This window comes from Ailuropoda melanoleuca, chromosome 14 (genome assembly GCF_002007445.2).
Source record: "Ailuropoda melanoleuca isolate Jingjing chromosome 14, ASM200744v2, whole genome shotgun sequence".
Taxonomy (NCBI): Eukaryota; Metazoa; Chordata; class Mammalia; order Carnivora; family Ursidae; genus Ailuropoda; species Ailuropoda melanoleuca.
In genome coordinates this window covers 80,902,617-80,916,596 of record NC_048231.1, presented here as the reverse complement: position 1 = coordinate 80,916,596, position 13,980 = coordinate 80,902,617, and the positions used below count along the sequence as shown (strand labels likewise).

Below are 13,980 nucleotides of genomic sequence, written 5' to 3'. Positions count from 1 at the left end.
GGGTGGGGGGGCTGCTTTAAAAGCAGCAGTTTCCTTTACAGTATTTTTCTTTATGATTCTTAAACTCCTAAACTGTTCTTTGGGCTTAAGTGGACCATCTATTCAGAACTGTGTGTCAGAAATGCTGAAAGGAGGCTGTCACTCTGGCTTTGAAAGAAATATTTTTGGAAAGGGTGTGGAGCAGGCAATAAATCACGAGTAGCATTCAGGGTACTAAGTATGAGACAACAGCCCTTTCCAGGCCCTCTGGGGGACCCCTGGAAGTGGGTTGTGAGTCTGACTCACTGGGGAACACTCAGAAGGCTCCCCCATGAATGCTGCGGTGTGAGGGTGAGCTGTGGGTCTTAGATGGCGGGTTTGCAGGTATTCTGTGAGCTGCGTGCGTACTTAGGTGGCTAGTGGTGGAGCAGGAAACATCCCGCACCTGCTTGCTGTGGCCTTTCACTTACTTGCCTTCCCTTCACAAGTAGTAAGCCAGAAAAATCACTGTGGCTCTCTCCCTCTGTCTCCAGCCCCCCTACTAGTCATGATGGGAGATCTAGGGGAATTATAACCCACACATGTTTACTGTTTTGTTGGGAAGCCAAGATGACACACATGAAAAGCTAGGCAAAGAGTAAATGGGCGAGGGCCAAGGGGTAAGGTCCAACACCCAGAGGGTTTGAAAGAAATGTGCATTCAGTAGTGTTGCTGCATAACAAAAGTGCCCCCCAAACTCTAGCAGCTTAAAACAACAGCATTTATTATCCTCATGATTTTTATAGTCAGAAATTCAGGGGCTGCTTTGCTGGGGAGTTCCTGCCCAGGGTTTCCCATGCGGTGGCACAAAAGATATGGACTGACGGGCTGCGGTCATCTTTGGGCTTGATTGGTACTGAAAGATCTGCTTCTAACATGGTTCACACACACAGCTGGCAGCTTGTTGCTGGTTGCTGGTGGGGCGCCTCAGCTCCTCCCTTTGAAACTGTCCATAGGTTGCTTAAGTATCTCCCAACATGGTGCTGGTTTCCTCCACAGCGAGAGTTCCAAAAGAAAGCAAGGGAAAAGTGGCAACATCTCTTATAACCTAGCTTTGGAAGTCACACACCATCACATCCTTGTGTTCTGTGGTCACACAGTCCAACCCTGATACAATGTGAGAGGGAATTCACAAGATGTGAATACCAGGAAGTGAGGATCACTGGGGGCCATCTTGGAGGCTGACTAACAGAGAATGGAAAGTCACCTTGGGTTAGACAGGGAGAAGGGAGATTCAAGCAGGGTCTTGAAAAGACTGGGATGACAGGAGAGGTGGAGCTAGAGTCGTGAGCAGACTCAGAAACAGATGCAGAAGCTGAAATGAGTATGGTGTGTTTGGAGAGCAATGCAGAGAGAGAGTCCACATTAGACAACTCTGGGAAATAAATCAAGACCACACTATAAAGGACCATGATGGGCAGACTGGGATGGTGGGATCCCCTAAAGGGAGCCATAGAAAGTTCTGTACAAAACAGGGACTAGGGGAGGCTCAGACTCTTACTATCTGGGCACCTTGAGTGGGTCCCTTCAACCCTGTAGAGCTCAGTGGCTACATCGGTAAAATGGGCACCATGATTGAGTTAATGTATGTGAAATAGGTGGTTCACTAGAAAGCAGTAGGCTTTGATTGTTGTAATGATCACCATGTGCAACCAGACCCTCCTAGGAGTTCCGCCATTCACATGATGTTAAAAACACATCAGGGTTCCTCCTCTCCCCTCTGTCGGAACAGCAAACAGTCTCCTGAGGCAGAAACCGTGTGCTCTTCCACTATTGAAGAATCTCCCTCTCACCCATGGCCTACCTTTTCTAGCCCCAGGAATATTGCTATGTGGTAGGCAGGTGCTGGACAGAACCTGGGCTACCCCTAACATCCTACAGTTGTATCCTACCAGACTTGATAGCAGCCAAAGCCTGTCCTCATCCAATTCGCATCTGATCTGTACAACCACCTCTGAGATGGACAACCCAGTGTGCTTCACCCCGTTTTACAGACAGAAAAACGGAGACAGAGTAGTTGAAAAGCCCTAAATAAACCGACACTGATCAGACGTTACAAAAAATCCCGCGGAAGATTTGGGAGTTTGTCAAAGAGGGGAGAGAATCCAAATCACTCAATATGTTTAATTGTAATGGCTTTAAAATTCAAATATCATCTCTATCAACAGTGGATATAGGAAAATAAATCTACCTTCCACCCCTCACTGGCAGTTCTCCGACCGCGTCTTGAGAGCACCAAGAACCAACTTTCAGTGTGTCTTTCCAAAGATAGCCCATGCATCGGCAAACAAATGTGTATATGCGGTCATCTTTTTCTTTCCAAACATGGCAACAAGCCACGCGCTAGGCACCATGCTTTGGGGTTAAATCTGAGTGATAATTCTCTATATAGCCATATACAGGTACCCCTCCTTCTTTTTAAGGGCTGCCTAGAACTCCGCCCTGTATCAAGCTAGCCCCCCATTGATGAACATATTGTTTTCTTCTAGTCTTTGTGTAGAGAATCAATGCTGCGGGGGTGAGCTTTGTCCATAAGTTGGGCACATGTGATAATAAAACTATAAGATAAAAATCTATAAGGGAAATTTCTAGATCATCAGAAATTTAATTTTTGCCCTTCTGACAGATGAAAATTAAGATCTATTTCTATTTAATCTTCATATATTTAATGCTGAATATATTGATCATTTTTTGCATATTTAAAAGCTCCTTTTCTGTGATCTTCCCGTTCCTGCTTTTTGCCAATCTTTCTAGCAAGCTGTTGATCTTTTCCTGATTTAATATAAGCTCTCTTTATAAAGGAAATTAGTCCTTCATCATATGTTTTGCAAATATTTTTCCCAGTTTATTTGTGCTTTGATTTCATTAGGGAATTCTTGATATGCACGAATTTTTAAGTCATTATTTAGCCAAATGTATCAATCTTTTATGGCTTCTAGATTTTCGGTCTTACTTAGAAAAGCAGTTATCTTTGAGATTATAAACTCATTCTCCAATATTTCCTTTTAGTGATTTTTTTTTAACTTTTAAATCTTTGCTGTACCTGTCATTTATTTTGCATAAGGAGTGAGGAAAAGATCTAAGTTTTGTTTTGTTTTGTTTCCTATAGGTTTTGGCGGGTTGTCCCAGTCCCACTTATTGAAAATTTCATCTTAAAATAGAAATTGAGTTCCCCCCTTTATTGTATGCTAAATTTATACAGATATGAATTTATATGAGTCTATTTATGGACTGTCTATGACTTTCTATTGATCTGTCTCTCTGTTCAGGATCCAGTGCCAAATATTTTATGTTTATGGTTTTACAATGTGTTTTCCTATCTGTTAAGGCCAGTCTCCCTACTCCCATTACTCATCTGTTTCAAAACTCTCTCAGCCGTTCTTAAATGCTTATTTTTCTGCATGAACTTCAGAGTCCACTTAACTAATTTCCGTAGAAATTCTGGCTGATATTTTTATCAGGATCATATGGCATTTATTGACCAATTTAGGGGGCATTGGCAGGTTTCCAACATGACGGCTCCGTACCCAAGAGCAGGGCGTATCTTTCCACTTAAGTATTTCTAAAAAGGGCTTCAGTCACTTCTCTTTGTATGGGTCTTGCACATTTCTTATGAGCTTATTCCTAGGTGTTACATCCACTTTTGTTGCCAAGTAAATGGGCTCCTCTAACATATTTTTGAACTTGTCCATTGTTTATATAGGAAAGTATCCAATCATATCCTCTGCAAATAATGGGTTTTTGCCAACTCTCTTCTAACTTTTTAACTTTATAATTCTTATTCAATATGTTTGATCTTGAGACTTCAAAGGGGGACCAGACTTCCTTAGGTGTGAGGAAATCACTGAGCCCATTCCAGCTCGTCAGTGGGTCAGCCAGGCTTCTTTGGGCTAAGGGCTATGGGCGGGGGGGGATTCCTGTGCCTTGAGAATATTTTCAGTGTAATTTGTGATAATCTTGACCAAAGCTCTTGGTGCAGATGGAACATGAGTGGTGAGTGGTAGTGGGTAGGGGAGGGCAGGGGAGGGCAGGGTGAGGGTTGGGGGTGGGGTAGTTTCTCTGGAAGGTGCTGGCAGGTGAGACACCTCCCCAGAGCCTGTGAAAGAGTCCAGACCTTGGTGCTGGGCTCCTGTGGCTGAGCACGGACGTGGCAGAGGGAGGAAAGGCTCCTGTTCTTAAATTTTGCACTGGAGAAACCAAACCAACCTACAGGGGAGGCCGGACTCCCAGAGCCAGGCTCACAAAGGGATGCCTGCTGCACGCCATATGGGGCCTCCCCATCACAACAGCCCGGCACTGGTGTCCTGCTGTGTAGCCTGGACCCCCACCTCTCCCTTACTGGCCTCACATTCCTGATCATAGCACCCAGACCACACTGGATTCCTTCTTCGCTCCTATTTCTATCTAATATTTTGCTGTGGGTTAGTCTGACCTGCTCAGAAAGGCTGGAAGCCCCCCAAAAGCGGGTTTGGGGTCTTGTTTAAAACCCTACCTAGCGTGAAGCCCAGGTGGAGCACATCATTGAGTAATTGACGACCATTGTAAACTGATTGACTGATGTTCCACGAGGAAACCACTCATGACAAATGAGTTTTCACTCACATCTTAATTGTCCTTTCTTTGGAAAGGGCTTCTGGAACCGAACAGTCGTCAGCTTCTGCAGCGGGCAAGGAAGGACATTACAGCAGAGGAGAGACTGGGCTGGAGTATAAATAGGAAAAGGAAATGCTTGGACTTTCCCAGCGCAATAAAAGTTCTATATAATACTATTCTATGTAACTGTGCAATTAAGCCTGAAAATTGCAAGCTTCCAGTTGGTTCTTCCCAGCCAAACACCAGGCGGTTCTCGTGGTGGATGGCGCCTGCTTAGAAGAAAAGAGCAAGATCGGAGGCAAATCTGAGGTTTCACTTCCTTTGGAAAACACAAGCAGAGCCGGGATCCTTGAGGCCATCCAGCTGGGCGGCTAAGCCCGGAGCTGTCTGCACACTGAGGCGGACAATGTCAGGGAGGTGTTTTTCCAGGGCCGAGGCATAACTAGCACAGCTTACACCTGGGCTGAGGCCTGGGAGTGTGGTTCTGCCCTCCTGCCTCCCACAGCCCCCACCTCTGCTGGAGCCCTTCCCCACCCAATCCCACCCGAGGTCTGGCACCCACAGAAGGGCAGGGGCGTGGCTGTGAATAATGGGGAGCTGCTTCATGGGTTAGAAAGTACGGCCTCTTAGCTGGTTTCCAGCTGCCCTTCCCTACCCACTCTGGGACTGCCTCTTGCTGACACTGACCTCAAACGCAGTGCCAGGCAGATTCCTCTCCCATCCAGAACCTTCCCAGACTTCCTTCCCGTGGCCTCTTACACAGTCCAGATGTTTGGGAGGCCTCACCTCCCTGCTTCCCATCCCCTCATCCCCCCCAAGACTCCCCAAAGAGTGAGCAACAGCCATGAAGCCCAGCACCCCACTACTCGGTGCTCCTGCACTGCTAAGCTCCAGCGTCTCGCTTTCCACACGCTGTTCTCTCTGCCAGAATGTTCTTCTTTCCCTGCCCCACACCCCGGCTGCCTGGGCCCCTCCAAGCTCAGCCCCCACATCACTTTGTCGGTGGGGTACCCTCCCCGACTCCCGCAGATCCCCTGCCTCCTGCCCCCAGGGGACCTGTCCACACCTCTGGACTGGCACTCTGTACTCCTAGGGTTAAGTCTGTACTGTGAGTTCTTAGGGCCAGGAATTCCACCCTTCCCTCCCTGCTGCTCCAGCCATCTGTAGAAAGGGCAAACTCTACCAGCTGAGAGGTAGCCTTGAGGCCCGTTCAGGACGCGTGGGGCCCAGCCACCCGGGTTCAAGTCCCAGCTCTACCTCAGTCTACCCATTTGAAAAATGGGGTAACGACGATGGCACTGGCTACCTCGTGGGGGTTTTGAGAGGATTAAATGAGAGACTCACATAAAATATTTGGGAGAGCGACTGGTATCCAACGAGCACCCCCCCACCCCGTACATCTCAGTTACCAGTTTGATTCCCTTGCTTCCAATTGGAAGCAGCTCAGAATTAACCCTCTGTCTCCCACAGGTTGTGTCTCTGTCCATCTGTGTCTCTGTCTGTGCCCCCCACAGCCTCCCGCAGGGCCTGAGGGATTGTTTGTGAAGAATTCGTGCACATTCTGGAGAAGCGACTTCCAGACTCTGCCCCGCCACCGCCCGGCTCCAGGACCATCCGAGTGTCAGGGAGATAAACGCAGAGTCAGTGTCTTCAGCCTCTCTCGGGGGCACAGGGAGGCTGTGGGTCTCCATCCTGTTGGGTCTCCATCACTCCATCACTCTGCCCTGTGTGGTCAAACGCTCATCCTGGCCCGAGTTTGTAGAACGCCCATCCTTTGAAAGCCCAAAGTATGTTCACACTTATTTCCTCTTGTAACCTGGCCACGTCCCTGTGACACCTGGCAGGGGAGGGCTGCACAGAACCAGGAAATTCACAGTTGGGTGAAACAGCCCCAAGATAGCAGAAGTTGAGTTGTTCATGACCCTGGAATCCAAGGATCAATGCTGGAACCCAAGTATTTAAAGTGGACTAGCTGGAGGATAGCACAGAGCAGTCCGGTCTGAGGGCAGCAGTCTCCTGGTCTTCTGTTAGAGAAGAAACTGCAGCTCGGAGAGGGAGCTTGGCTGGTCCAAGGTCACCTGTAATTCAGCCTCAGGGCAGAGATTAATTGTAAATGCAGGCCTTAATTGCACTTCCTCCGCAAAAGGGGTTAGCCCCTCTCTGCAGACTAAACACCCAGGCATTTCTCAGCCCTTACTTCTCGTGCCCTTTCCCAAAACCAACTTGGCCTTTCTGCGCCCCAGCTCTGGCTCTCTCCGCTGGCCCCGGCTTTCCCTTCTTTCCCCTTGTAAAGTCCCCTGTGGCGGTGCAGTGGCTTCGCACTGGGAGACATTGGCACTTGGCTCGCGGTGATGCAGCGGCAGAGTGCAGGCAGAGGCTGGCCAGTTCTGCGGCCACCTTGGTGCCTCCTGGAAGAGACACTAAAATATCCCCAGGAAGAGTGGAAACCGGGTGCCACTTAACCCAAGAGTCCATGCACAACCCCTTAAATAACTAATAAAATCGAAACTGTTCCCCCTCCCCCGCAGGAGACAGCATCTCTGGACAGAGATGCTAAAGAGAGGGGTGCTCCCAGCGGGCGGGCGCACCCCCTCCCCGCCCCCCAGCGCTGGGTGCCCAGGCTGATGCCCGCTGGGGAGGCCAGCCGAGCAGCCGGCGCACCTGAAAAGGCAGCCAGAGGCCGCAGAGACTCTGAGACTCGCTAACACGGGGCCTAGAGCTGTTTATGGGAGACGAGTGATTTATTTTATTATCTAAATTTTCAGTGGCTTAATAAGGTTTAATAAGCCTCCCAAGGAGTTTTCTGGCTCAGGAAATCGCCTGTAATAAACATAAGTAGTAAATCCTTTATTTTGAACCTAAAGAGGTGTGCGATTTTTCTTAAAAGAAAACAAGTCATCCCTGCCCCCCTTCACCTCCTCCTCTAATAAATAAAGGATGAATAAATAATGAAAGAACAGCAGCTTGAAGGGGCACCACTTTATTTGGCCTGGGGCTCCCACGGGCCAGCCGGCCGGTGCTCCAGCCATCACAGGGGGACCTTCCTGCTGTATGCTCTGCTGGCAGCCCCTCCAGCCTCCCTGCAACTCACTGGAGAGGGCCCTCATTGTGTTCCTGAGGCCATGCAGCCCCCTAGAGAACCTTCTCTTTCTATCTTTCCTGCAAGGTTACTCATTGGCAGTAGAAAAGTCGATGGCCTTGTTTGGGTTGGGGGGCACATATGTGAGTTCTTCCACAGTCTTTTAACCACATTGCTTTATGACCTTGACCTCACTTTACTTCTGTTTCCTGATCTGCAAAATGGGTACAATATCAAGGCAGTGAAAGTACTTCACAAAATAAAAGGCTTCACACCACCCCTTGGGCGACGGGTTGGGGGCAGTGGCCTTCACACACCCACTTTGGATTCACCTAGATGCTTGCAGGCCGCTGCTGCAAAGAAGAAGGGGTTCGTCTAGGGAGTAACTGAGCAGTTCTGACACTCATATACCTCCGTGTCCCTCCATCACCAACATCCGGGTACAGAGCCGCCCCTCATTCTTCCTCGCCCATCTCTCAGGCCACCCTCCTAGGTACCCCTCAAGTCTGTCCCCTAGAGTATGTTTCAGCCCTGTAAGAATTTATGAGGAAAGAAGCCCACCTGGCTTTCGCCCCTACTCCAACCCCTATGGGTGGTTCCAGACCTTGTTCTGATCAAACCAAACCAATGCATGGTGTGGGGGGAGATGGAGGTGGCGATGATGGGAGGGTGGGCGTTGGCAAGGGATGAAGCATGATACCGTGGACAGTCTGGGCTACAAGGCAGGAGGTCTGGGGTCTCTGTCTCTTACCTAGTTCTATGACCTTGGGCAAGCGTTTTTACCGGCATGAGCTTAGGCTTCTCATCAGCAAAGCAGGCCAAATAATTCCTTCTGTACCGGGGATCCTAGGAAAATGTATGGAGAAAAGCAGATGAGGACAAGCGTCTCAGAATATAGCACTGGACCGCACGAAGCATTGTTGACTGAGGCTTCAGCAGAGAAACAGTGAAGCAGGAACTCGGGCGGCTGATTACAGGAGAAAAACGCTCAGACCCCCAGCCGCAGGGACAGAAAATCTAGCCATGGCTGGGATGAGAACCCAGGAGTGCCTGACTCTGAGGCCTGGCCCCTGGCCCGGCCGGCACATGTCTTGTCCTGTGGATGGGGGCGGGGGAATGAGGCATTGGAGGGAAGAGAAGGGGAAGCACAATTGTGTGAGGCGGGGTGGGGGGAGCTGAATTCCAGCTGTCAGGAAACTCCTGGCGTGGCTATCACCTTTGGCAGAGGAGGGAAGCTCAGAACTCATTTCACAGAAACCAGCCAGCTCCCAGCCCCAGGCCCGAGGCGCGCTGGGGACTGTGGGCTCTGGGTGTGTCCTGGCCGGGTGGCAGAGCAGGTGGGGCTGGCTTCTCCCAGCTGCGGGCACCCTGCCTGGGGTGCTCCGGCAGGCAGGCTGGAAGTTGAAGGAGCCCAGCCCAGCCTCCCAGCCCACATGTCTGGCCCCAGCTTCTGGGGCAGCAGAGGCCCCGGGGCATTCCAGGGCCAAGGGGTGTGGCTGCCCAGCTTNCAGCTTCTGGGGCAGCAGAGGCCCCGGGGCATTCCGGGGCCAAGGGGTGTGGCTGCCCAGCTTAGGGGAACTGCCAAGGGCTGGGTGGGGCCCGCCCAGCAGAGGTCTGTGGGGCTAGCCAGCAGCTTGGGTCAGGCCCCCCTGCCCCTGGCCCCCCTGCCCCTCTTTTGCTCTGGCCCATCAGCCCCTTGCAGGTTTCAGCGCCCGTAGGATATGAGTGGCTGCCCCCCAGCCTCATTACCAGGTCTGGAAAAGAAAGCCACATACGTTCCCAGCCCCTTTGCAGCCCCCTTGCCCTCACAGCGGCCACCAATTCTGCCAGGTGGCTTGGAAGCTCCGTGCCCAGGCAGGAGAGGAGCCGGGGCTGGAGACCAGTGGGGCCGCTCCCAGGGCAGCGGGAATCTGCCAGCTGGGGCCAGCCTGCCCTGGGGGTTTGGCAGATAGAAGCATCATCCTGAGCCCCAGATTTGCTGAACTGAGCAGGATTCAGAGAGATCCTGGACTTGTGGATCAAAGCAATAGAATTGTCCCAAAAGTCACACCACCAAGGCAGCCAACAAGGACAGGAAAGAGATGGGACTGGAGTAGGCATCAAGTCCCACTCTGCTGTTTTCTAGCTGTGTGACTTGGGGCAGGTCACTTAACCTATCTGATCCCCATCCATTGGGGGTCATAATAAGGATGAAATGAATGAATATAAGTGCCTTATGAATGACAGGGCTCTCTTCAAATGCTAGGTCTCCCCAAGCAGAGGGCTGGAGCCACCCTACCGCCCTTCATGACTTCAAGTTCACCCCCACTGTGTTTTTGAACTGATCTCATTCATTCAGCATCTACTATAGTCCTGGTTGATGGTATCCGGAAAACGACCCAGACATAGAAGAAGCAGACCTTGCCTTAGAGCAGGTGAGATCTAGGCCGTTACTTCCCTGTTCCCCAGATAAGCAAACTGAGAGCAGCCAGCGTATGTCATTTGCCTACCATGCACATCACATTCCTGGTAAAACCAGTCTGAGAACATGGGTCCCCGACTAGCACGTCACGGGGGGGCACTGTCATCTATCAGAGGACAGAGGCTGGGGCATCGGAATGCCCTGGTGCGAGTTCTAACTAATCTGCTGTGTGACCTTGGGCACAGGCTCCTGTCTGTGCCTCATTTTCCCCATCTGTAAAATGGGCATAAAGTTTATGCCAGCCTTGCCTACTTCCTGGATTAGAAGTACAGGAGACAAGAGCCATGGAAGGGCCTTGGAAGATTGTCATCCCCTACACGAGCCAGGGGTGGCCCTGGGAGCACGTAAGGGCTGTTCTCGGGGTATCTTTGGGAGAGGTGCTTAAATAGTGTGGACTTCTAGAAAACTATGCGAAAGGCAAAATAGTTCCCAGTAAGGTCCTACTTCCCTCTGCCAAGACATCCGTTAGGGGTTCATGTCCTTCCTGGACTTCGTCACTGCAGATGCTTCTTGAGAGCTGACTATGTGCCAGGGGGCACTTCACGTGCCTTACCTCATCAAATCCACAGGATGACTCGAGAGATAGACTTGACTGTCATCCCCATTGCACAGATGAGGAAACTGAGCTCGAGGAGGGTAATGCCCAGAGGCCATCAGTAGGGGAGCCCGGATGTGGACCCAGGCAGTCTGAGAACGGGGCCTCACCCTCCACCACCCCGAGTAGGGCCTCCTGTTCCCAGAAGGCCATCAGTCCCCTTCAGGCACCTGCTGGCTGAATGCTGCTTCTTCCATGATCCCACTTGGAATCCAGGTTGAACATAGTTTCAGAGGGGATTCTGGAAACCTAAAGCCTTCCAGATCCAAATGATGCTCTTCCTGCCCGTCTGTCCAGTGAAACGCTCTTGACCCTGCACAGCGCAGACAAGGCCCCTCCTCCTGAGAGCCGGGCCTGATTGCCCAGGCCATGGGGCTCTGATGCCTTTCCGTCCGCACCTCTCATTTGTACTTGGCACTGAGACCCCTGACACACATGGGTCTCAGCCCCCTGGCACACATCCCTCGGCCCCGGCTCTGATAAATCTCCAAAGTAAGAGACAAGCTTTGGGGAGAAGCATTCAAATCCCAGTTAGACTTTGGAGGAGGCAGCATGGTGGAGGGGAATGAATACGAGCCTTGGCACCAAGTGCCCCTGGGTTCAAATCCTGCCGTGACACTTGCCGGCTTGTGGCTTTGGTAGCTCACTTACACTCTGCATACCGGTTTCTGGATCTCTAAATTGGAGGTGAGAATGAAAAATAGGTACCTTTCAGAACTGTGTCAGCTGAGGAAGAATTTGAGGTGCAATGACTGACTTGTTACGAGCCATCCATAAATGGTAGCTAGTATCGATTATTATTGTAAATGCTAGCCAGCTCTCTTGACTGCTTATGAAACAGGACACAGAATGATACAAAAATTCAAGTCACATTCAAGAAATTTGTACTGGAGGACTTCTAAAGCTGGGTTTCTTTCCCCTTCCTTCCTTCCTTCCTTCATTCCTTCCTTCCTTCCTTCCTTCCTTCCTTCCTTCCTTTCTTTCTTTCTTGATTTTATTTATCTATTTGACAGAGAGAGAGAGCCAGCAAGAGAGGGAACACAATCAGGCGAACTGGCAGAGGAAGAAGCAGGCTCCTAGCGGAGGAGCCTGAAGTGGGGCTTGATCCCAGAACACTGGGATCACGCCCTGAGCCGAAAGCAGATGCTTAATGACTGCGCCACCCAGGCACCTCTTTTCTTTCTTTCTTTTTGAGAGAGAGAGTGAGCTGCGGGAGGTGGTGAGGGAAGGGCAGAAGGAGGCAGAGAATCTTAAGCAGTCTCCACACTCGGCCTGGAGCCTTACGTGGGGCTCAGTCTCAGGACCCTGAGATCATGACCTGAGCCAAAATCAAGAGTTGGACGCTTAACCAACTGAGCCACCCAGGCGCCCCTAAAGCCAGGTTTCTATAAGGCATTCCTTATAGAATATTCCTGATGGCCCCTTCCAATTGCCCTGCCCCCACCACTTTTCTGTTTCTCTTGTAGGACCACTCCTCCCTCCTCAGCTAGTACACTGAGGGCATGCCCCCTCCTCCTGGTTGGGAGAGAGAGGGTCACAGGCACCATACCTGGGGTGAGTAATGTTCTCATTCTGCAGTTGAGTAAACAGGCCCAGAGATGAGAAGTGCTGCTTTGGTCAGACAAGGCTACTCAGACCTCCCTGGGCTCTAGAACCTTCCCTGGAGGGCAGAGGCTCAGGGGAGGTCCTCTGGAGTGATGACCACATTGGAGAAGTTTTCACCCATCCTGCGTTCTCCCTCTTCCACCTCCTTCCTCCATCTCCAAGCTCCTCTTCCCCTCTTCCCCTCTCTCCCACTTCCCCCTGTATTTCTGATCTTTGGGTTTTTTTCCTATCCCCTCCCAACCAGAGGTTTATATTTTGCATTATGTCTCTCCTGGCTGCTGAGAGTTTTTGTTTCGTTTTGTGTGTGTGTGTGTGTGTGTGTGTGTGTGTGTGTGTGTGTGTGATTCTCTCTCCTGAGTGTGTTATTCTTGGAGACAGGACTGCCCTGGGCTTGGAAAATGGAGGGGATGGAGGATAGGGATGGAGGGCCTGGGCGGGAAGGTGGGGGTGTGGTGTGGCATCCCCTTGGGGACACTGCAGTCTGCTGGCCTTCTAGGGCATGGGAATCTTAGGGTCACCAGGGAAGCTCCCAGAGTGCACTGAGGGGGCACTTCTTCCCAAAGAGACAATGAAATAGTGAGCGGCAACCCCGCCTCCTGCCTGGAAAAACAGCCCCCAGTGACATGATTACATCCGATCCTCCAGGAATGGGACAAAAGCTGTGAACCAAGGCACACTGAAAAGTCGTTGCTGGGCAGGCAGGCCAGCCTTCGTGTCCAGGGTCACCCAGGCCTGTTGCCCCCTCCTCATCTCCATTTTGCACCTGTAGCTTCTTGAAATCATGACAATAGTTACCAGGTTTTCCATGACCTTGAGATGGTAAGATGAAGAAACAGAAGCCCAGAGAGGCAGAGGGGACTCCCAAAGTCACACAGCTAAGGGTTCCTGATTCCCAGTCCCAGCAGACATGACTCCAAGAGCACGCGAGATGGGACATTTAGTTAGGGACGGCCACCCTCCATTCCCTAGTGGGCTCCAATGAGACTCTGACCACCGACCCACAGGTCAGTGGGTTGTGTCTCCTCTATTTTAAAAGGTGGGAGAAAGCTTAAATAATTGTAAGAATTTTCTCTGAGAAACATTTAAAACGTGTTTGTCTTTAAAGGAATAAGCCCTTAGCAAGCAAGAAAACCTGGCTCTCCATAAAGAACTGATTTTCTGGGATTTTACTGATCTTGACTTGATACTTAACAGTCACAGTTTCATTTACAAACCATCACCTGAGATGAGAACGGGTCTCTGAGCACAAGGACCCTGCTGCCCATGTGGCAGCTTGGTGGGAATTTGGAGAAGGTGCCATTTCCTCACTATGTCTACTTGCATCTATCAAAACAGCCTTGTAATATGCTGATTTTGTTAGACTGAAGCTTTTAACCACCATCTGCTCAACGGTGCATATCTATAATGTCTGTGAAGTCAGTAGTGCCCCTGCGTAAGCCACCTATCGCTGTGTAACAAATCCTCTAAAACCGAGAAACTTAAACCAACAGTAAACGTTTGCTATCTCACAGTGTCTGTGGGTCAGGAATTCAGGAGTAGCTTGGCTAGGTGCCTCCGGTTCAGCATCTTTCAGAGAGCTGCAGGCAGGCTGTCAGTGGGGCCACTGTCATCTGAAGGCTTGACTGGGGC

At 50.7% G+C, this 13,980-nt stretch overlaps 1 protein-coding gene across 4 annotated transcripts in view; it reads left to right on the top strand.

The window, feature by feature from the left end:
• Positions 1 to 13,980, top strand: part of ZBTB7C (zinc finger and BTB domain containing 7C) — a 302,671-nt gene that overhangs the window by 266,851 nt on the left and 21,840 nt on the right. The window contains exon 3 of one of the 4 annotated variants that reach the window (XM_034642073.1): positions 6,082 to 6,251. The exons of the other annotated variants lie outside the window; for them this stretch is intronic. The gene's annotated coding sequence lies outside the window, so the exon portion shown is untranslated. The remainder of the gene's footprint in view (positions 1 to 6,081; positions 6,252 to 13,980) is intronic. 4 annotated transcript variants of the gene reach the window in all.